This window comes from Hippocampus bargibanti, linkage group LG13 (genome assembly GCF_051943395.1).
Source record: "Hippocampus bargibanti isolate YZ-2025 linkage group LG13, ASM5194339v1, whole genome shotgun sequence".
Taxonomy (NCBI): Eukaryota; Metazoa; Chordata; class Actinopteri; order Syngnathiformes; family Syngnathidae; genus Hippocampus; species Hippocampus bargibanti.
Window position 1 is genome coordinate 2,788,962 of NC_142746.1, and position 23,775 is coordinate 2,812,736.

Consider the following 23,775-nt stretch of genomic DNA (forward strand, 5'->3'; position numbering starts at 1 on the left):
CTGAATCTTCGTGTTTTGACTTGTATGTGTTAAATTAGCCCTCTGCAGCCTAAATACATACACCATAAATTAAAACATTGCCGAAAACATTTTGTTCAGAAAACGCGTTTCTCTTGCTCTGAAAATGCGTTTAAGGCAATAAAAAGTTCACATGAGCCCCAGAGTTAAACAAAAGCCTTAATCTTCATGTTTTTACTTGTATAAGTGTCATATTAGCACTGTGCAGCCTATTTAGAAACTAATTTCATCATAAAACTTCAAACCATGACTAAAATATTTAGTTCAGAAAACATGTTTCTCTTGCTCTGAAAATGCGTTTAAGGCAATAAAAAGTTATGATCCTCACAGCTAAATAAAAGGCTGAATGAATCTTCGTGTTTTTCACTTGTATAAGTGTCAAAATAGCACTCTGCAGCCGAAATACATAGACCATAAAAGTTAAAACATTGCAGAAAACATTTTGTTCAGAAAACGCGTTTCTCTTGCTCTGAAAATGCGGTTAAGGCAATAAAAAGTTCACATGATCATCACCGCTAAACAGAAGGCTGAATCTTCATGTTTTTCACTTGTATAAGTGTCAGATTAGCACGCTGCAGCCTAAATACACACAAATTTCATCATAAAACTTAAAACCATGAAGAAAACATTTACTTCAGAAAAAGTGTTTCTTTTGCTCTGAAAATGCGTTTAAGGCAATAAAAATTCATATGATCCCCAGAGCTAAACCAAAGCCTTAATCTTCATGTTTTCACTTGTATAAGTGTCATATTAGCACTGTGCAGCCTATTTAGAAACTAATTTCATCATAAAACTTCAAACCATGAAGAAAATATTTAGTTCAGAAAACGTGTTTCTCTTGCTCTGAAAATGCGTTTAAGGCAATAAAAAGTTCATATGATCCTCACAGCTAAATAAAAGGCTGAATCTTCGTGTTTTGACTTGTATGTGTTAAATTAGCCATCTGCAGCCTAAATACATACACCATAAAAGTTAAAACATTGCAGTTCAGAAAACGCGTTTCTCTTGCTCTGAAAATGCGTTTAAGGCAATAAAAAGTTCAGAAAGTTAAACGGCTGAATCTTCGTGTTTTTACTTGTACAAGTGTCATCACTGAGCCTAAATAATTTCGTTTAAGAAAAAGTGTTTCTCTTGCTCTGAAAATGCGTTTAAGGCAATAAAAAATTCATATGATCCCCAGAGCTAAACAAAAGCCTTAATCTTCATGTTTTCACTTGTATAAGTGTCATATTAGCACTGTGCAGCCTATTTAGAAACTAATTTCATCATAAAACTTCAAACCATGACTAAAATATTTAGTTCAGAAAACGTGTTTCTCTTGCTCTGAAAATGCGTTTAAGGCAATAAAAAGTTATGATCCTCACAGCTAAATAAAAGGCTGAAGAATCTTCGTGTTTTTCACTTGTATAAGTGTCAAAATAGCACTCTGCAGCCGAAATACATAGACCATAAAAATTAAAACATTGCAGAAAACATTTTGTTCAGAAAACGCTTTTCTCTTGCTCTGAAAATGCGTTTAAGGCAATAAAAAGTTCACATGATCATCACCGCTAAACAGAAGGCTGAATCTTCATGTTTTTCACTTGTATAAGTGTCAGATTAGCACGCTGCAGCCTAAATACACACAAATTTCATCATAAAACTTAAAACCATGAAGAAAACATTTACTTCAGAAAAAGTGTTTCTCTTGCTCTGAAAATGCGTTTATGGCAATAAAAATTCATATGATCCCCAGAGCTAAACAAAAGCCTTAATCTTCATGTTTTCACTTGTATAAGTGTCATATTAGCACTGTGCAGCCTATTTAGAAACTAATTTCATCATAAAACTTCAAACCATGAAGAAAATATTTAGTTCAGAAAAAAGTGTTTCTCTTGCTCTGAAAATGCGTTTAAGGCAATAAAAAGTTCATATGATCCTCACAGCTAAATAAAAGGCTGAATCTTCGTGTTTTGACTTGTATGTGTTAAATTAGCCCTCTGCAGCCTAAATACATACACCATAAAAGTTAAAACATTGCAGAAAACATTTTGTTCAGAAAACGCGTTTCTCTTGCTCTGAAAATGCGTTTAAGGCAATAAAAAGTTCATATGATCCTCAGAGCTAAACAAAAGGCTTAATCTTCGTGTTTTGACTTGTATAAGTGTCATATTAGCACTGTGCAGCCTATTTAGAAACTAATTTCATCATAAAACTTCAAACCATGAAGAAAATATTTAGTTCAGAAAACGTGTTTCTCTTGCTCTGAAAATGCGTTTAAGGCAATAAAAAGTTCATATGATCCTCACAGCTAAATAAAAGGCTGAATCTTAGTGTTTTGTGTTTTAAATACATACACTTGTATAAGTGTCAAAATAGCACTAAAAAGTTCACATGCAGCCGTTCGTGTTTTTACTTGTATAAGTGTCATATTAGCACAGCCTATAAAACTAATTTCATCATAAAACTTCAAACCATGAAGAAAATTTTACTTCAGAAAACGTGTTTCTCTTGCTCTGAAAATGCGTTTAAGGCAATAAAAAGTTCATATGATCCTCACAGCTAAATAAAAGGCTGAATCTTCGTGTTTTGACTTGTATAAGTGTCATATTAGCACTGTGCAGCCTATTTAGAAACTAATTTCATCATAAAACTTCAAACCATGAAGAAAATATTTAGTTCAGAAAACGTGTTTCTCTTGCTCAGAAAATGCGTTTAAGGCAATAAAAAGTTCATTTGATCCTCACAGCTAAATAAAAGGCTGAATCTTCGTGTTTTGACCTGTATAAGTGTCATATTAGCACTGTGCAGCCTATTTAGAAACTAATTTCATCATAAAACTTAAAACCATGAAGAAAACATTTACTTCACAAAAAGTGTTTCTCTTGCTCTGAAAATGCCTTTAAGGCAATAAAAAGTTCACATGATCCCCAGAGTTAAACAAAAGCCTTAATCTTCGTGTTTTGACTTGTATAAGTGTCATATTAGCACTGTGCAGCCTATTTAGAAACTAATTTCATCATAAAACTTCAAACCATGAAGAAAATATTTAGTTCAGAAAACGTGTTTCTCTTGCTCTGAAAATGCGTTTAAGGCAATAAAAACTTCATATGATCCTCACAGCTAAATAAAAGGCTGAATCTTCGTGTTTTGACTTGTATGTGTTAAATTAGCCCTCTGCAGCCTAAATACATACACCATAAATTAAAACATTGCCGAAAACATTTTGTTCAGAAAACGCGTTTCTCTTGCTCTGAAAATGCGTTTAAGGCAATAAAAAGTTCACATGAGCCCCAGAGTTAAACAAAAGCCTTAATCTTCATGTTTTTACTTGTATAAGTGTCATATTAGCACTGTGCAGCCTATTTAGAGACTAATTTCATCATAAAACTTCAAACCATTACTAAAATATTTAGTTCAGAAAACGTGTTTCTCTTGCTCTGAAAATGCGTTTAAGGCAATAAAAAGTTATGATCCTCACAGCTAAATAAAAGGCTGAATGAATCTTCGTGTTTTCACTTGTATAAGTGTCAAAATAGCACTCTGCAGCCGAAATACATAGACCATAAAAGTTAAAACATTGCAGAAAACATTTTGTTCAGAAAACGCGTTTCTCTTGCTCTGAAAATGCGTTTAAGGCAATAAAAAGTTCACATGATCATCACCGCTAAACAGAAGGCTGAATCTTCATGTTTTTCACTTGTATAAGTGTCAGATTAGCACGCTGCAGCCTAAATACACACAAATTTCACCATAAAACTTAAAACCATGAAGAAAACATTTACTGCAGAAAACGTCTTTCTCTTGCTCTGAAAATGCATTTAAGGCAATAAAAAGCACAATATGATCCCCAGAGCTAAACAAAAGGCTGAATCTTCATGTTTTGACTTGTATAAGTGTCAAATTAGCCCTCTGCAGCCTATTCAGAAACTAATTTCATCAAAAAAATTCAAACCATGAAGAAAAAATTAAATTCAGAAAACGTGTTTCTCTTGCTCTGAAAATGCGTTTAAGGCAATAAAAAGATCAATATAATCCTCACAGCTAAACAAAAGACTAAATCTTCAGGTTTTGACTTGTATAAGTGTCAAATTAGCCCTCTGCAGCCTAAATAGATACATAATAAAAATTAAAACAATGCAGAAAATATTTTGTTCAAAAAACGTGTTTCTCTTGCTCTGAAAATGCGTTTAAGGCAATAAAAAGTTCACATGAGCCCCAGAGTTAAACAAAAGCCTTAATCTTCATGTTTTCACTTGTATAAGAGTCAGATCAGCACAATGCAGCCTAAATACACACACATTTCACCATAAAACATAAAACCATGAACAAAACATTTACTTCAGAAAACGTGTTTCTCTTGCTCTGAAAATGCGTTTAAGGCAATAAAAAGCTCATATGATTCTTACAGCGAAAAAAAAGGCTAAATCTTCGTGTTTTGACTTGTATAAGTGTCAAATTAGCACTATGCAGCCTAAATAGACACTAACTTCATCATAAAAAATAAAACCACGAAGAAAACACATTGTTCAGAAAACGTGTTTCTCTTGCTCTGAAAATGCTTTTAAGGCAATAAAAAGTTCATATGATCCTCACAGCTAAACAAAAGGATGAATCTTCATGTTTTCACTTGTATAAGTGTCAGATTAGCAGTCTGCAGACTAAATAGATACTTAATTTACCATAAAACCTAAAACCATAAAGAAAAAATTAAATTCATAAAACGGGTTTGTCTTACTCTAGTAAATGTGTTTAAGGCATTATATAGTTCATATGATCCTCACCACTAAACAAAAGGCTGAATATTCATGTTTTCACTTGTTTAATATTAGCACTCTGTAGCCTAGATGTAGGGGGTGAGAAACGAACTCCGTTACTGTATGTTATTCGATTAGACTACCAAGTCAGCATGGCGCTACACGCCTGTGAATGGAACAGAGGAAGACAATGTAGGCTCAGCTCATGCATGCGCAATCAGCCATAAATGCCGCTGTGTGAAGCTGGTTAACACGTTTGTCACGTGTCGTCTTTTCCTCGTTCACAGTGCCACCTGCCTGTGACGCAAATGGACCGACCCAGGTATACCCTAGGCCTGAGGCCGGTTACAATTGGGGGCTCGTCCGGGATCCGTGCCGTGCTGTCCTTTCTCCAGAGTGTAGAGGCTTCAGGGGCTAACGATGGCTCCCACAACTCCACGACGGGTATTGATTGTCAAGATCCAAAAGATACTATTAGCCTTGCATGTCAATTAGCTACCAACTGTTGCCAGCGCAGTGTATGAGAGTGACACTGAGGACCTTGCGACCCTTAGTGAACCAGAACTGTTTGATGTGATTATTGATTACGTCAGAGGTGACAAATTGAGACACATAGAAGATGAAGGCATGTCTCAACTCCTTCACCTCGATGACATGATCAGCGAGTTCCTAGATGCCCCGGAGGATCCTACTGGGGAAGGAGCTCACATGAGAGGAGGAATTGAGGTCACACCTCTTCCATCGAGAGACATCCCCACACCGGTCAGGAACTTCAGCACTCCATCGCCATTCAGGATCATCGCCAACAGTTCGGGTGTTGCTCCTCCTGAACTTGCCGGCTTATTCTTCGGTATGAGGGAGCAGGTGGTGAAGTAAACGGATGTAGCTGCTCTATTTCCACGGAGGGAGTTCAAAATTTATGGTGGTCAGATTTCTGACATCGGGTCTGAACTGGCATACTGTAGCCTGTGTAGACAAATGGATGAGGGACTACAATAAGGGTTTAGCGAGTCCGAGGTTACCCGCACTGTCAGAATCAGAATCAGAATTTCTTTATTGCCAAGTATGTAGAACACACAAGGAATTGGTTTCCGGTCGAACACGCTGCACTAGTATCATCAGCAAAAACATTGCAAAGAGGCACTATATAATTCTGTGTCGAAGATAACAAAACCTGGGACATTCCGAGACAGTCACAAAAAGCAGGTGCACATTTTGGTTCCGATCAAGAATAGTAGGCGGACTCATGTCTTGTACAACTGTGTATGTCTTGTACAGTTGTACGCATGAACTACTTGAGGCAAATAGTCTTTCCACTCAGCTTTCCTTTCTTCTTGGAGAGTGCGTAGCATCTGTAACAGTGTTCTTTTCAGACGTTCTACAGGGTTGCTCTGCGGATGGTATGGGGTGGTTTGGGAATGCACAATGCCAGACAACTCTTAAAGCCGCTGGAATAGACTGTTTTGAAACTCCTAACCTTGATCATGATGTAGTCTCTCTGGATAAGAGAACCGTGGAATAAAATCAAGAAAGATTTTCTCAGCAGCAACCTTGCCTGACTTATTCTTAGTCGGGTAGGATTGTGCGAAACGAGTAAAGTGGTCTACCAGGACTAGAATATACTCATAGCCTCCTTTACTTGGCTCAAGATGATAATCAATAGAAATGAGCTCAAATGGGGCACTAATAGTGATGTTGCCCATGGGTGCTTTTTGCAATATGGTGGAAACCACGTCTGGAGGCAAAGTTTCAGTGTACTCCTGTGTGTCCCTCCATCTTAACTGGATAACGCGACAGTGTGTCGGAATCAGCATTCGCCTTGCCTGGCCTGTACTTTATTGTGAAGTGGAAATCCGCCAATTCACCAACCCAGCGATGTCCGGCAGCATTGAGTTTGGCCGTGCTTAAGACGTACGCGAGGGGGTTATTGTCCGTGTACACAGTGAATGTGGGTGCATAGTAGAGATAATCTCGAAATTTGTCGCAGATTGCCCACTTCAACACCAGAAAATCAAGCTTTCCAGAATGGAGATGATAATTTTTCTCTGAAGGTGAGAGTGTTCTGGATCCATAAGCAACAACGTGAAGTTTATCTCCCTGCTGCTGATAAAGCCCAGCCCCCAGACCTTCATTGGATGCGTCCGTATTTAACACAAAGGGCCGATTAAAGTCTGGGTAGGCTAAAATAGGTGGACCGGTCAATACATCTACCAGGCGGGAGACCACAGCACTGTGTTCGGGGCCCCACTGGACAGGGTTACCAGAGGGAAGCTGGCCTAACTTGGTGACTTTCATTTGGCGTGCAGCGGTGTTGTGAACTGGCCTCTGGTCAGGCTGAGTGGCCACCTATATCAGTTTAAACAGCGGCCGTGCAATCCTGTCAAAGTCCTGTACGAAGGATCTATAGTAGCCCAAGAACCCCAATAGAGCTCTGACTTCCCCCACATTGCGTGGTGTCTCTCTTTTAACTGCAAAACGGCTTCCAGGTCTTTAGGGTCTATGCGGACACCATCACTTGACACGAGACGACGCAAGTACCTCATTTGTCGTTTGAACAGTTCACATTTATTCAGACGTAGCTTTATGCCATGCTCCTGCAGGCGGTGAAGAACTTTCCTCAGGTCCTCTACGTGTTCATGAAATGATTTTGAAAAGCAGAGCACGTCATCCAGATAAGGAGAGCAGCATTCGTCCCTCAGGCCATCAAGAACGTCCTCCATACATCTTTGAAAGGCTGCTGGCACATTAGTTATGCCAAATGGGAGGCTGAGCCACTCGTACAGCCCCCAAGGGGTGCTGAAAGCCGCTAGATGCCTGGAACTGTCATCAACAAAGCCCTGGTGGTAAGCGCTGCCTTGTTCGAGTATTGAGAACCAAGAGTAGACCCCCAGGTTATCTAGCAGATATTGAATGAGTGGGTGACGATCGGGGACAGTTTTGCGATTTAGCTCCCTAACTTTTTTATCTTTTTTTTCTAACACAGACGACAAGAGATGAGTATGCTGAAGTGGATTTTCTTATCCAACCAAGGTGAAGTAGGTTTTGCACATAGTCTTTGACCTCTTGGTAAAGGGGTTTTGGAATGGCATTGTAACGCTTTTGCACCGGCGTGATGTCAGTGAGTTGGATCTTGAGTTGCAGGTTTGGAATGCAACCTATATCAGCATTACCTCTTGCAAAGACATCTGACTCTTCATGAAACATGTCTCTGGCAATCCCCTGTTCTTCCTCTTTGAGATGTGACAAGTCAACCGGAGGATGCCACTTGTCTGTGGTCAGAGCCGAGCAGATTTTAACGGTGGGACTGTTTAGCGGCTTTGGATTGTCGGAGCACTCCTTAAAGGGCATGACCCCAGTAACTTCCTCAATTGAGCCCAGAATAGTTCTCTGTGAAAGATGAACGTCATGTTTACTAACATTCTGAATGGGAATTTTTACAATTTTTGTCGGCCCACTGGGTACATGTACTAACGAAGAGAACGGCTCTAGCCCCTCAGGGCAGTTCTTCCCTATACTGGGCTCAAATAGCATTGTTCCCCCCTAGGGCATGCTCTGACTCTGCACTTCACCTCCCATATCTTGCCCGCAGGAATAATGAGTCCCTTCTTCCCAACACACACATGGTACTGGAGGAATGTCTCATCAGGGCCCAATTTCTGAAGAACAGAAATCCAGGTCTCTCCAGTGCATTCGCTGACACTCATGGCTTCTTTCAGTATGGCTGCAAGGTCCACCTGTTCATTGTTCTCTTTGATCATTTCTGCAATCACAGATTGCAGAAATTTGGAAAACCAAATCCCCATCATGCGACAAGAACGAATGCCAAAGCAAAGAAAGACGCTCACCCTGCAACACTATAAAGCGGGATTTTCTGGCGTATTTCCTCGCTTATGTGACAGGTTGTAAAGTATCTTATTTCGTATTTTGGTTACATTCGTGTAGTTATATTGGTTTACAAATGATATATATCGATTTTTTTTATTTAAACAAGGAACGGCTGCTTCGGTTAGTGTTTCGTGTCGGACCGATTTAGATCGTTGGACAGGAAATTGTTGTGCGCATACGTTTGCATTACATTTGGGCTTTTCGATGTAAACCACTGTTGAGTCAAGACGTATCGCACTCCTTGTCTTGTGGTTTTTTTTTCTGAATCCCACAGCACCGTATCTCCCTTACCATAGTGGAGAGCGCAACATTTTGGAGGCACCGCTGGGATATTTGCAGGCGAGTGTTGTCTACTCGCCGTGGGTAGAAGCTCGCGCCGAAAATCCCCAATCAACCCAGTCGGAGTCGCATCGCCGTTTACTGTTTTTTTTTCTACATGTGCTCTGGTTCATCTCTGTGCGTACATCCACCACTAGAGGGCACTGGAAGACTATGAAGTGAAGAGGCCATTTGAATTGCGTGTACCCTCTCGAAAATGGAGTTAGAGGAATTATAGTTGGACATCAAAGGAATTTTCAAGTTGTCAGAGTTATGTGCTGAAATCCAAATATCTGGACTGAAAAGAGAGCAATTTACAGGAAAGACTCGAGGCCAACTAATTAATATTGTGTCAAACTACATTGAAAGAGCTGAATTAGAGCGAGAAGATGGAGGAATGTCAGATTTGCTACGTGGAAAGGACTTGATTGAAAGTATAAAAGATTTTGAACTAGGAATAGCCAAACCAAGTGAAAAAGATGAAGATGCAGTGCGAAAGAGAAGCATAGTGCCCCCAGACACTTCCCCCTGGCGCAAAGATTTCAAGATATCTGGACAAATAGGTGAGCTCGGACAAAAAGATAAACTCACATTCCTAATTTGGTCAGTCAGATAGAAAGTGGGCTCAGTAAAGGCTACCAGGGGAATGAGATCATCGATGCAGTGGTTCGTGCCATAACACCAGGTCTGCAGTTGAGAAGCTACCTCGAAAGGAAAGAAAACCTCACCCTACCTTCTTTATTAAGGATTCTCCGATCTCACTATCAGGAGAGAGGAGCCACTGAATTGTACAAGCAGCTCTCATCGGAAGCGCAGAACTTTCTACTCCATGCAATGGATCTTCGTCTCGACTTCTTTTTGCATGTCAAAAGGCCCAATCAGGGGTGAAGTATGATCCAAGATGCCCCCCCCCCTGTGTGGCTGCCTCCACAGCAGCTCTTTCCTTTTCTTGTTTACTTTTTCATTGTTTTACTTTTCCGTTTTTGCTTTGTCTAATTTTGTTCCCTAAACCTACGGAGATGAGATGGGCATCTTTTCTTTTGCTCATCGCCGTTATTTTTTACTTTTTTACCGCTCCTGGTAACGGGGAAACCACTCGCACTCGGAATCCCGTTGTTTACAGTCGAGACCAGCTACTAGCATGGCGGGCTAATAGTGGACTAGCGGCCGCCGCGCCGGACATCCCCGACGAACTGAAGAGTAGGAAACGAGGATGTCGGGCCAGGAAAGATCGCCGCAAAAGAACAAGGAAATACCGACACGTTCTCCCGTCCGTCATCATGAGGAATGTGAGATCGCTCCCGAATAAAATGGACGAGGTGGCGGCGCTAACGCGGCACCAGAGGGAGTACCGGGAAGCCAGCTTGCTACTCGTCACGGAGACATGGCTATCTGCAATCACGCCGGACGCCCATGCAGAGTTGGAGGGCTTCCAACTCGCACGAGCGGACAGAAATGAAGGCAGCGGTAAGCAGAAAGGAGGGGGGGTTGCTGTATTTGTGAATGACAAATGGTGCAACCCTGGGCACATCACGGTTAAGGAAAAACTCTGCACTCGCGACATCGAGCTGCTAGCCATTAGCCTCCGGCCGCATTGCCTGCGACGGGAATTCTCACACGTCATAGCCGTGACGACGTACATTCCCCCTACGGCAAATGGCGGCGCTGCCTCCGATGCCCTCATGACTATTGTAAACAAGCTGCAAACCCAGTCCCCCATCATCTCAGGGGACTTCAATCACGTTTCCCTGAAATCCTCCCTCCCAACATTCACACAGTATGTAACTTGTGCCACCAGAGACAATAACATATTGGACATATTTTATTCAAACGCCAAGGATGCATACAAACCCCCCCACCCCCCCGCCCCCCTCTCGGAAGAGCAGACCACAATATGGTATGTAGCCTGTGTACAAACCCATTGTCCAGAGGCAACCAGCTGTGACCCGCATGATCAGAAGATGGTCCACAGAAGCTGAAGAAGCTCTGCGGGACTGTTTTGACTAAACCAGGTGGGAGCTCTTTACTGAGACTCATGGGGAGGACATTGACTCACTCACCAACACCATCACAGACTACATAAGCTTTTGTGAACAAAACACCGTACCCACCAGGACTGTGCGGTGTTTTGCCAACAACAAACCGTGGACTAAGCCGGACATAAAAGCCCCCCAGAAGGAAAAGAAAAGGGCTTTTGTGTCGGGCAACAGAGAGGAACTGAAGGCCGTGCAGATCCAACTGGAGGAAGATCAGAGGGGAAGGTCTACAGGATGAAAATGGAGGAGCAGCTGCAAGCCAGCAATGTCGCTGGTGTCTGGAAGGGCCTGAAAAACATCTCAGGCCACAAAAGCCCAGTGACATTGAACGAAAAAGACAAGGACTGGGCAGATGAACTCAACCACTTTTTCAATCGGTTTGACAAGACGCCAGCCGCCCCCGGCCCACCGTCAACTTCACCTGCAGCTGCACCTGCACCAACTCTCACTGTGGCCTTACCCTCCCTGCCCCCTCTCACGACCAGCTTTCCGCAACCAACAACTGCCCTCCCAACCGTTGCCATACCCTCAGCCGCCACTCTGCCTCCTGGTTCCTGCCTGTCTGTCACAACTGCGCAGGTGACAGGAAGGCATCAGGTCCGGATGACATCAGTTCCCGACTCCTCAAGACCTGCTCCGACCAGCTGTGTGACATTGTCCAGCACTTGTTCAACCTGAGTCTGAAGCTGGGCAGAGTTCCACAGCTGTGGAAAACGTCATGCCTGGTCCCAGTGCCCAAGATTGCCAACCCAAAGGAGCTCAACAGCTACAGACCGGTGGCGCTGACGTCTCACCTGATGAAGACGCTGGAGAGACTCGTCCTCGCCCACCTGAGACCGCTGGCAAGCTCATCGCTGGACCCGCTACAGTTTGCCCACCAGCCCAGCATCGGTGTGGAGGATGCCATCATCAACCTCCTCCATACGGCGTTGCTTCACCTGGAGAATGCTGGGAGCACGGTGAGGATCACGTTCTTCGATTTCTCCAGTGCCTTCAACACCATCCAGCCAAATCTACTGGGGGACAAGCTGCGGCATGCCGGAGTCGACAATCACCTTACATCCTGGATTACAGATTACCTCACAAACAGGCCACAGTACGTGAGGGTAAAGAACTGTGAGTCGGACAGGCTTCTCTGCAGCACAGGAGCACCGCAGGGAACAGTCCTGGCTCCATTTCTCTTCACCCTCTACACCTCGGACTTCAACTACAACACCCCAACCTGCCACCTTCAGAAGTTCTCTGACAACTCAGCTATTGTCGGCCTCATTACAGAGGGATACGATAGGGAGTACAGGGGACTGACAAAGGACTTTGTGGACTAGTGCCAGCAGAATCACCTCCAGATCAACACCGGGAAAACCAAGGAGCCGGTGGTGGACTTCTGCAGGAAACAAACCTCACCTGCACCATTGAACATCCAGGGTTCGGACATTGAGAGGGTGACCTCCTACAAGTACCTGGGTGTTACTCTCAACAATAAACTGGACTGGACAACAAACACGGATGCCCTAATCAAAAAGGGACAGAGTCGCCTCTTCCTACTCAGGAAACTGAGGTCTTTTGGAGTTCAGGGGTCACTCCTAAAGACTTTGAATGACTCTGTGGTTGCATCAGCCATCCACTATGGCATTGTCTGCTGGTCAGGCAGCATCACCACCCGGGACAGAAAAAGACTGGAGCGGGCCAGTTCTGTCGTGGGCTGCTCGCTGGCCTCTCTGGAGGAGGTGGGCAACAGACGGACGCTAGCTAAACTAAAAGCTATGATGGACAGCCCCTCCCACCTCCTCCTGTCCACCCTGACAGCAGAGACTATTACACCCGCGCTGCAAGAAGGAGAGGTACCGCCGCTCGTTCCTACCGACTGCTGTCAGGCTTCATAATTCTCAATGATCACATGTGAAAAAAAGAGAAAAAAATACTGGACACTTGTAAATATGGGTTGTTGCAATATATCAAAATGCATTTCTTGATTCTGCACTATGTACATTTTTTTCTTATGGAACGGTTTTGCACATTTACATTTGCACAGTATACAGTTGACATTTGAAGATGAAGAACTGTTAGAAAAAAATAGGGAATTCAGACAGGGAAGAAGACAGTCTTAAAGCAGAATACTGTGCCGAAAGAACTCCCTTCAGAGATCAAATAGATGAAACCAACAGCCACTTCTCAGCCCACCAGCGGAGGACCTGAACGCCTGCCTGACCACTACCCTGAACAGGTTGCTTTCACTCCTCCTTCACCATATCAGGTAGATCCACCAGCCAGGCACTACTACACCCAGCACTTCCCATCAGCTCTTCAGCAGTGCCACCCAGCACCAGGTCCCAGGCCGATGAGGGGTCAGCACAGTTCCAGCAGCGCTTCGCCCCTCAGCAGTACTACATGCCCCGTCGCCCTCAGCCCAGGTGCTATTCTTGTATTCAGACAGATGAAGAATATTGTCAGAACTGCTTTAAATGTGGAAGTAGTGAACATTTCAGAGCAGGCTGCAAAGCACAGAACTCAGCCAGGAACCATGCTTTAAACTAGAAAGGGTTACCCCAGTGGGACATGGTGTGACCACAGAGACAGATAGGTCCCAGTGTTACAGTGCTGCTATGAAAATGGAATGTAAGCCCCACACATGTGGCCCCGTTCAGAAGAGACATAAGCAGTCATTTGTCGAGCGTACAGATAAGAAACAGTGTGGCAAATTACCTTCGGTCAGGGAGTTAGTGGTAAAGAAATGTCTTATTCGGTGCTTTTTGGGTAACAAAAGGGTTGAAGCGCTCTGGGACTCGGGGACCCAGGTGTGTGCTGTAGATGAGTTATGGAAACAAACGAACTTTCCTGATGTGTCCTTGAAAAATGTGAATGAGCATATTGACCCTGATAATACTCTCAATATTGTGGCAGCTAATGGAACGGATATGCATTATGTAGGATGGTTTGAGATACCATTTAAACTTGGCGCTAATGATCCAGGGCTACTTGTACCAGTTTTAGTACTAAAAGGTGACCAGCAACAGTGTCCTATCATAGGGTTTAATGTCATTGAGCGTCTTGTGTTAGATAGCCTCTCTAATGAGACACAAACAGGGGATACAGAAAAGCTCTTGAAATCGGTTATACTACATTTTCCCCACCATAAGAGTAATAAAGCTGCCACTTTCATAAAAGTTGTTAGTGTGGGACAAGCGCATGAGTACCGTGTCAAAACAACAAATGAGAGATTCACGATAGCTAGGCATAGCTCACTTCTTGTTCCATGCAAAGTACAGGCTAAGCCCTTTAAGGAAGATGTTACATCGGTTTTTGAGCCAAGTAAAAACCCACAGTGGCCAGATGGCCTCGAGTTTTGTGACTCGTTGGTCTCAGTAAAGGCACGTTCTATCCCTCGGATAGTTGTTAGTGTCCAGAACCCTACTAACCATGACATTAGGTCTCCAGTAAAGACTATTATTGGTACAGTGCAGTCAGTAGGGTCTGTCTACCCAGCTAACATATTTAAAAGAGACATTCCTTCAGCTGTTGTCAATGAGGTCCATGTCCAGGATACCAACATCCCTTCCCACTAATTGACCTTTCTCATCTGGACCAAGATAAAAGAAAGACCGTTTATCAGATGTTGAGAGAGGAATCGGCATCATTTGCAAAATCAGACGACGACATAGGGTGTGTGGAAAACCTACAAATGGACATTTTGTTAAAAGACACTGAGCCCGTTTCAAAGATATATATGTCTGTCCCAAAGCCACTGTACAGAGAGGTGACAGACTATTTACAGGACTTGATAGCGCAGGGGTGGGTGGAAAAGTCCACTTCCTCCTACTCATCCCCTGTCGTCTGTGTCAGGAAAAAAGATGGTACACTGCGCTTATGTATTGACTACAGGGAGCTGAATCAGAAAACACACCCTGACCGGCACCTCATCCCGCGGGTACAGGACGTGGTCGACAGCCTTGGGGGTAACACCATCTTCTCGCTGCTGGACCAAGGCAAAGCATGCCACCAGGGGTTAATGTCCAAAGGGAGCCGACACCTGACCGCCTTCGTGACCCCTTGGGGCCTTTATGAATGGATTCGAATACCTTTTGGACTCATGAATGCACCAGCAGCGTTCCAGCAGTGTATGGAACAATGTCTGGAGGGGTTACGGGACGAAATATGTGTCCCCTATCTTGATGACATTCTTGTTTTCAGCGGGACATTTGACAACCACGTTGAGGACGTCAGGCGAGTGTTGCGACGTCTCAGAGAAAATGGAATAAAACTCAAATCCCGAAAGCGTGACCTCTTCAAGCCGGAAGTGAGGTACCTCGGCAGTATTGTCTCTGCTGAGGGGAGCAGAATGGACCCGGCAGATACAGCAGCAGTGCGTGCCCTGAAAAACAAGCAGCCAGGCACTGTCGGTGAGCTTCGAGGCATTTTGGGACTATTAAGCTATTATAGGCAATACATAACGATTTCTCTTGTATTGTTAGTCCCTTGTATGATTTGCTTAAAGCCCCTCTAAATGTTGAGACTCAGCAGCACCAAAGAAAAAAAAGGAAAGTGAGACATAACGGTGTGTCTTCCAACACACATATTGAGTGGAGTGATGAGCATCAGTCAGTGTTAGGGCAGCTAATAGACTGTTTAGTTCAACCATCAGTTTTAGGTTTTCATGACTTCGCGCATCCTTTTATTTTGCATACAGATGCCTCCAACCGGGGTTTTGGTGCTGTGTTGTACCAAAGACAAAATGGCAAACTTCGCGTGATAGCCTATGGCTCTTGAACTTTAACTGCTGCTGAAAAGAATTATAACTTACACTCGGGCAAATTGGAATTTTTGGCGCTTAAGTGGGCGATCACAGACAAGTTTTGTGATTATTTGTACAATGCACCGTTCTTCACTGTGTTTAGTGACAATAATCCACTGACTTATGTACTGTCGACTGCTAAGTTAAATGCAACTGGGTGCAGGTGGGTCGCAGAATTTTCTGATTTTAATTTTACTTTTAAATATCGTCCTGGTAAGGAAAATGTTGATGCTGACAGTTTATCTAGGCTGCCCCTTGATATGGTAACATATATGGAAGGATGTGCAAAAGAAATGTCATATGATGCTGTGAGTGCTGCCGTACAAGCAGTTTGACCAACAGAACGAGTCTAGTGCAGCTTGGTCTATGGGAATCTCAGCGACGTGTGCAGAGGTGTCACTAAACACACCGATAGCCTCATTGACTGTTGGACAGATCAAGCTAGATCAAGAGACTGACCTCATTATAGGACATATTATTAGATACAAACTGGCAGAGACGAAACCGCTAGGTACTGAACTAAGAAAGCATTGTCCTCAAGTTGTTTGTCTTGTGAGGGAATGGGACAAGCTACACTTTAATGACAGATCTGTTTTGTACAGAAAAAACGGCAAACAGAACCCAACTACTGCTTCCTGAAAAACACAAGGTGTTAAAAGAGCTGTATGATGAAATGGGCCACCTTGGTGTAGAAAGGACTCTTTCCCTTGTAAGGGATCGTTTTTACTGGCCCTTTATGCAAAAAGAAATAGAGGACTACGTACTAAGAGTGTGTGTGTGCCTAAAACACAAAAAGCCCAACCGTGAGACCAGTGCCCCTCTCACTAATATTGTGACTACTCAGCCTTTTGAACTTGTCTCTGTTGACTTTTTGCATCTTGACAAATGTAAGGGTGGTTATGAATACGTGCTTGTGCTAGTAGACCATTTTACACGTTTTGCTCAAGTTTATGCTACAACGTCCAAATCTGGCAAAACAGCGGCAAACAAAATATTAATGACTATGCTTTAAAGTTTGGGTTCCCCCTTCGGATTCACCATGATCAGGGTGGTGAATTTGAAAATCAACGTTTTGCTCAACCGAAGGAATATTGTGGGGTTGCGGGTTCAAGGACAACCCCCTACCACCCACAGGGAAATGGACAGGTTGAACGATTTAATCGAACACTGATCCAGATGTTAAAGTCACTGACAGAGAAACAAAAGAGTAACTCGAAAGACTCACGAAACAAACTAGTTTATGCTTACAACTGTACCAAAAGTGAGGTGACAGGGTTTTCAAATTTTTACTTACTTTATGGACGTTCACCACGTTTACCACTTGATATGTTGTTTAGTTTGAATCCAGACTCTAACCAGGGTGACACCAACCAGAAGGACTATGTGAAGAAGTGGAAACAGGGTATGGAGGAAGCGTATGTGATCACGCAAGAAAATAACAACAAAGCTGCTGCCAGGAGTAAGAGACTATATGACAGTAAACTAAAGTATTCTGCCCTGTTGCCCGGTGATCGTGTTCTAGTTCGAAACTTAACCCCACGCGGAGGTTCAGGCAAATTTAGGGTCATTTTTGCCTTCAAGTGTTTATCGGTTTGAAATAAGTAGGAATTTTGTGTTGCCAAAGGACTCTGTAGTTTTTCAGACAGCCCTGCAATGTAAGTTAACGCTACTCCTCTCCTTTTAGTATCTTCAGCATTTTGGGTTTAATTCCCTATCCTTTTCTTTTGACATTTATAATGATTACTCTCCATCTGGTCCTTGACGCCCTCTGCTGACGTAATCACACAGCGACACTGATCTCGTGATCAACCATTTCACCACATAATATTCATAGTTATACATAACATTTTAAGCGCCTTTCAAAGCTCTAAAGGCCACTTTACAGTCACGGGATAAGAACGTTTTCTTTTTTTGTGCGAGTGAACAGAGGCAACCATTCGCGCCAGCGTTCACTCTACCCGGAATGAATGGACGAAACGGATTGCATTGGAAGTCAAAGAAAAGTTACCCACGAAAACGCATCAGCTGGACTCATGCGCCTTATTTGACAACACGACACAAATAACACCTTCATCGATTCAAGCCTGTATTTGGAAAACCAAATAACCATCATCCGACAAGAACGAACCCCATGAGCAAAGAAAGACGCTCTCCCTGCACCACTATAAAGAGGGATTTTCTGGCACATTCCTTCGCTTACGGCCATACTACCCTGAGAACGCCCGATCTAGTCCGATCTCGGAAGCTAAGCAGGGTCGGGCCTGGTTAGTACTAGGATGGGAGACTGCCTGGGAATGCCAGTGCTGTAAGCTTTTTTTTTTTGCAGCCACCCCAAACTCCGTGGGCCGAGTAATGCTCTTTTAAACGGCTTCCCACGCGTTGATTTGACTCTTGAGTCGCTGCCTGTAATGCTATCGCTTTCCGGCAGAGGGAGTGTCCGCAGGGGGACCGTCATGACATTAATAGTGGGCCAAGCAGAACTGGGCTTCTGCCTGCTGTACAGCTTCTTTTACTGCCCTTTCAAACCATCTATTTTCCTTTTGCGACAATTTTAACCTCATTTTCGTCAAATGAGCGGTACCTAGCTTTTAGGTGCATATGTACTGCAGATTGAGGCCCAGTAGTATTATCCCTGCGGCGTTGATAAAGTATTTTTTTTTAGAATTTGCTTAGTCTCCCCAATGTTTTGCTCTTTATAATTTTCATTTTTCCAATGTATTGAATAAACCACATTACGTTGTTTTTCATTTGGCAGCCTATCTTTTGGATGCACTCATTTTTGTCTTCAAGTGATCATCGGTTTGAAATAAGAAGGAATTTTGTGTTGCCAAAGGACTCTGTAGTTTTTCAGAAAGCCCTGCAATGGAAGGTAATGCTACTAGTCTCCTTTTAGTATCTTCAGAATTTTCGGGTTCATTCCCTATTCTTTTCTTTTGACATTTGTTAAATGACCACTGAGGGAAACCACAGTTATGTGAGTGCTCTCCTGACATGCTTTGACTCCTTTTCAGTACCATCGACGCTGGATGGTATTAGCCCTATGCTGGAGGGTTCTGATAACTCATAGTTTGTGTTGTCGAGGGTGGTTTGATTCAAAAAGTAAGTATTGGTCAGTGTGTGTGGCCTTCCTAAAGATTTCTGTTTTTAGCGCTCTGTCCTCTTTCATAATTGCTTCACACTCCAAAAAGTCTAGTTGGGTCTCTTTAATGTCCTCGCGAGTAAATTTGATATTGATGTCTACCGAGTGCAGGTGATTTGTGAAGGAAGAATTTCTTCTTTTTTTAATTATGACGAAAGTGTCCTCCACATATCTAAACCAGTGCCTCGGTTTTGTACCCGGGAAGGATGTGAGAGCATGTTTCTCCCTTTCTTCCATGGCCAGACTAGCCACTATGGCAGGGGTCAGGAACCTTTTTGACTAAGAGAGCCATAAAAGTAAAATATTTAGAATTGTTTTTCAGCGAGAGCCACACGCACACGCGCGCGCACATACAAACGCTCGCACACACACACGCGCACGCGCGGCCACTTTTCAACAAAATATCAGAATGTATTATTTAAAATAACTTTGTGATAGTACTCACCGTTAACATGGATGGTTTCCGTTCCTCGTGTTTGGTAAAAATCCAGGAAAACGATCGGAATGAAATTCAATTTGCCGGTCCAGAGGCGAAGTTACTGCTAGCTAGCCTGCACACGGCTCATAAGCTTCCACACTTGCTATCTGCAATTTACTTCTCGCAGAAGTATGTCGATGCTAACTGTCACATTTCGTCGCCGTCCTGGGCACGCCCCGCCCCTCCTGTCACCTCCTCCGCTGCTCCCTGGAGACGGCCCCTCCCATTATCAACCACCTGGGTTCCCACAGCTGATTGTCATTCCCTTGATTGTGCCTTCTGACTATATCTACCGATCGCGCAATACAGTCTCCGTCGGAGTATTCTGAAAGCCACCCCTGTTACTTCCGTGCCGTCAGATCTGCTGTCACCGATCTCTCTCACTCACCTCATCCTGCTGTCATTTTTTTCATGCGTGCCTCAGTAAAGACTTTTGTTCACGATTATCTGTCTCGCCGTGTATTTTGGATCCAACCTCCCCGCTTTCCTTTCGTCACTCGAGCCCAGCCCTCAAGCCTCAAGTGACGTGACATAATACTCCGACCACCTATGGATCCCGCCGGCGAAGACAGATTCCTCGCCGCCCTGACCGTGCAAGCAGAGCGTTCGAGCCAGCTGGCCCGAGCCATCGCGGAAGTCAGCCAAATTACCACCATGCTGGCTCAACGCTTCGAGGCAGCTGAGGCACGCATTTCCGCCCTCACGGCCAAGTCTTCCCCGCCCGTGAGTAGGCACGCTCTTCAACTACCTCTTCCCTCACGCTACGCAGGCGAAACCGGGCGCTGCGCTCAGTTTTTAATGCAGTGCACGCTCGTGTTTGAGCAACATCCATACGCCTGCGTTAGCGATGAGGCAAAGGTAGCCTTCATCACCAGCCTGCTCACGGGAGAAGCCGAGACGTGGGTGCTGGCCATCCGAGAGTCCCGACCGGAGTTGCGCAGCTCGTACCCGGACTTTGTCGCCGAGTTACGCCGGGTTTTCCATCATCCGGTGACGCAGTCCGAAGCTGAGGGGAGACTACTGGACTGCGTCCAAGGGGCCCGTTCAGCCGCGGAATACTCCGTCGACTTCCGCATCCGGGCCGCTGGCAGCGGCTACGGCGACCGAGCATTGAGGGGGGTGTTTCGTCGCGGATTGAACACCGATCTCAAGGACGAGTTGGCTACCCGCGACGCTGGCACCACCTTCGACGACCTGGTCGCCATAGTCATCGGCCTGGATCACCGCCTTCGGGAGCGAGAGAGGGAGCAGCGCGGCCGACGGCCCAGACGGCCCCGAAGCCGGTCCAGATCTACCACAGCGAGCGCATGCGGCGCCTGGAGGAATCCCCCGAACCCATGATTATAGGGGGAGGGAACGACCGCACTATCCCCGGGGCTCGTCGCACCCAAGGCCCCCAGCCAAAGACCTCAGGTCCATGCAAGTCCCCGTCGAAACGGTGACCACAGCGACCTCTGGAGGTCAAAACCACGACCCCCGTTACGCGGTTGGAGCTGGACAGCGAATTAATCTGCCTGTCCAGCTCCCAAACCGTGCGGGCCCTGGTGGACTCGGGGGCCGACGGATGCATCATTGACCCCCAGCTGGCGGACTCGTTGGGCTTCCAGCTCATCGATCTCCACCCCCCGAAGGAGATCGTCGACCTGGACGGCAGACTGCTAGCCCGAGTCACCCACCTCACTGCCCCGCTAAAACTCCGGGTAGCGGGGAACCACATCGAGCACCGCCAATTTTTAGTTATGCCCTCCCGGAATGCGCCGTTGGTATTGGGTCTCCCCTGGCTCAATACCCACGACCCATCCACCTCCTGGGAGGGTCCCACCATTCAGGGCTGGAGCCCCTACTGCTACGCCAACTGCCTGCGGTCGACTACGGCAGGGCGAGACCCCTCCCGCATTGACCCGCCCGAGGCCATCTGCCTCAAGGGCGTGCCACAATGCTACCATGACCCGCGGGAGGTGTTCAGCAAAGACAACGCCCAATCCCTGCCACCCCACCGTATGACTTGTGCCATCGACTTGCAGCCAGGGGCTCCATTACCGGACTCCAGACTTTTTCACATTTCACAAACTGAACGGGAAGCCCTCAGCACTTACATAGAGTCCTCCCTTACGGCGGGACTCATCCGGCCGTCACGGTCTCCGTTGGGCGCAGGGTTCTTCTTTATTGACAAGAAGGACGGAACCCTGCGTCCGTGTGTCGACTACCGGAGTCTGAACGACATCACCATCCGAAACAAATACCCCCCCCCCTCATGGACTCAGCCTTCACGCCCCTTCAGTCCGCAACAATTTTTTCTAAATTAGACCTCCGCAGTGCGTAACACTTGGTCCGCATCCGGGAGGGGGATGAATGGAAAACTGCATTTAAAACACCGTTAGGACATTTAGAGTATCTGGTGATGCCGTTCGGACTCACGAACGCGCCCGCCGTCTTCCAGAATTTGATCAATGATGTGCTCAGGGACTTCCTCAATGTTTTTGTTTTCGTTTATCTGGATGATATTCTTATTTTTTCTCGTTCTGCAGAGGAGCACCGGCAACACGTCCGACGGGTCCTGACGCGGCTCCTGCAAAACCGGCTCTACGTGAAGGCAGAGAAGTGCGAGTTCCATGTCCGCTCTCTGTCTTCCTAGGGTTCGTCGTGGAGCAGGGGCAGCTCAGGACAGACCCCACTAAGACTAAAGCGGTGGTGGAATGGCCGATCCCGAAGACGCGCAAACAGCTCCAGCGGTTTTTGGGGTTTGCCAACTTCTACCGCCGCTTCATTCGCGGGTATAGTCAGAAGGCACTCCCCCTCACTAACCTCACGTCCTCCAAGATTCCCTTCAGGTGGACGGCCAACGCTGAGGGGGCATTCAACCGCCTCCGTCTTGCCTTCACCAACCCCCCTGTTCTGCGTCATCCCGACCCGGATCTCCCGTTCACGGTCGAGGTTGACGCATCCGAGTCCGGAGTAGGGGCCGTCCTATCCCAGCGCTCTCCCATGGACCAGAAGCTACGCCCATGCACCTTCTTCTCCCGCCGGCTCAGCCCCGCCGAGGCCAAATATGACGTCGGCAACCGGGAACTGCTGGCGGTCGTCCTGGCCCTTCAGGAATGGAGACACTGGCTTGAGGGAGCGAAACACCCCTTCACCGTCTACACGGACCGTAAAAACCTGGCGGCCATCCGGACGGCCAAGAGACTAAACTCTAGACAGGTCCGATGGTCACTCTTCCTCACCCGGTTTAACTTTTCTCTCACCTACTGCCCAGGGTCACAGAACACCAGGCCCGATGCCCTATCCCGCATCCATGAGCCGGCAGAAAGGGAGGAGACCACCAGCAACATCCTGCCGGCCCAACGCATCCTGGGTGCCCTGAGGTGGGAGGTTGAGAGAAAAGTTCAGCAAGCCCAGAGGACGACCCCCATTCCCGGGGGCTGTCCTAAGGATCGCCTGTTCGCCCCCCCCCCTCTTCGCACGGAGGTGCTCGTCTGGCGGCACACCTCCAAGATAGCTTGTCACCCGGGGGTCAACAGGACGATCCAACTCATCGCCCAACGGTTCTGGTAGCCAGGGTTCCGGAGGGACATCACCCTCTTCGTGAAGGCCTGCCCGACCTGTGCCTGTGGGAAAGCCTCCCATCAGGCCCCGGCAGGACTCCTCCAGCCGCTACCGGTACCGTCCAGACCCTGGTCCCACATCTCTGTCGACTTCGTGACAGGCCTCCCCCCCTCCCATGGCAAGACGGTCGTCCTCACCGTTGTGGACCGATTCTCCAAGTCGGCCCACTTCGTCCCGTTAACCAGGTTGCTGTCCGCCATCGAGACGGCTCAACTCCTGGTTAACCACGTCGTCCGTCTCCACGGGATTCCGACGGACATCGTGTCGGACCGGGGACCGCAGTTCGTGTCCAAGGTATGGAAACGTTTCTGTCGGTCCCTAGGGGCGTCGGCGAGCCTGTCGTCTGGATACCATCCCCAGACCAACGGACAGACGGAGAGGAAGAACCAGGACCTGGAGGCGGCCCTCCGGTGCGTGTGCCTCCACAACCCGGCGTCGTGGGCCCTGCACCTACCCTGGGTGGAGTACGCCCACAACTCCCTGGTCTCCGCAGCCACAGGTCGGTCCCCATTTATGTCCGCCTGTGGCTATCAGCCGCCCTTGTTTCCCACACAGGAGGGCCAGGTGGAGGTCCCGTCTATTGAACATAACCTCAGACGGGCCCACCGAGTCTGGAAGGAGACCAGGGACGCCCTGACACGCACCACATCCCAGAACCAGCGGATGGCGGACCGTCATCGGAGACAGGCACCCAATTACCAGGTCGGGCAGGAGGTGTGGCTGTCCACGAGGGACCTTCGGCTGGCAGGGTCTTCAGCCAAGCTGGTCCC

The 23,775-nt window shown here is 46.3% G+C and overlaps 1 pseudogene; it reads left to right on the forward strand.

Annotated features, from left to right (window-relative positions):
* Positions 1 to 17,976: 17,976 nt before the first annotated feature.
* LOC148888977 (5S ribosomal RNA) lies at positions 17,977 to 18,094 on the forward strand (annotated as a pseudogene).
* The last annotated feature ends 5,681 nt before the right edge of the window (positions 18,095 to 23,775 follow it).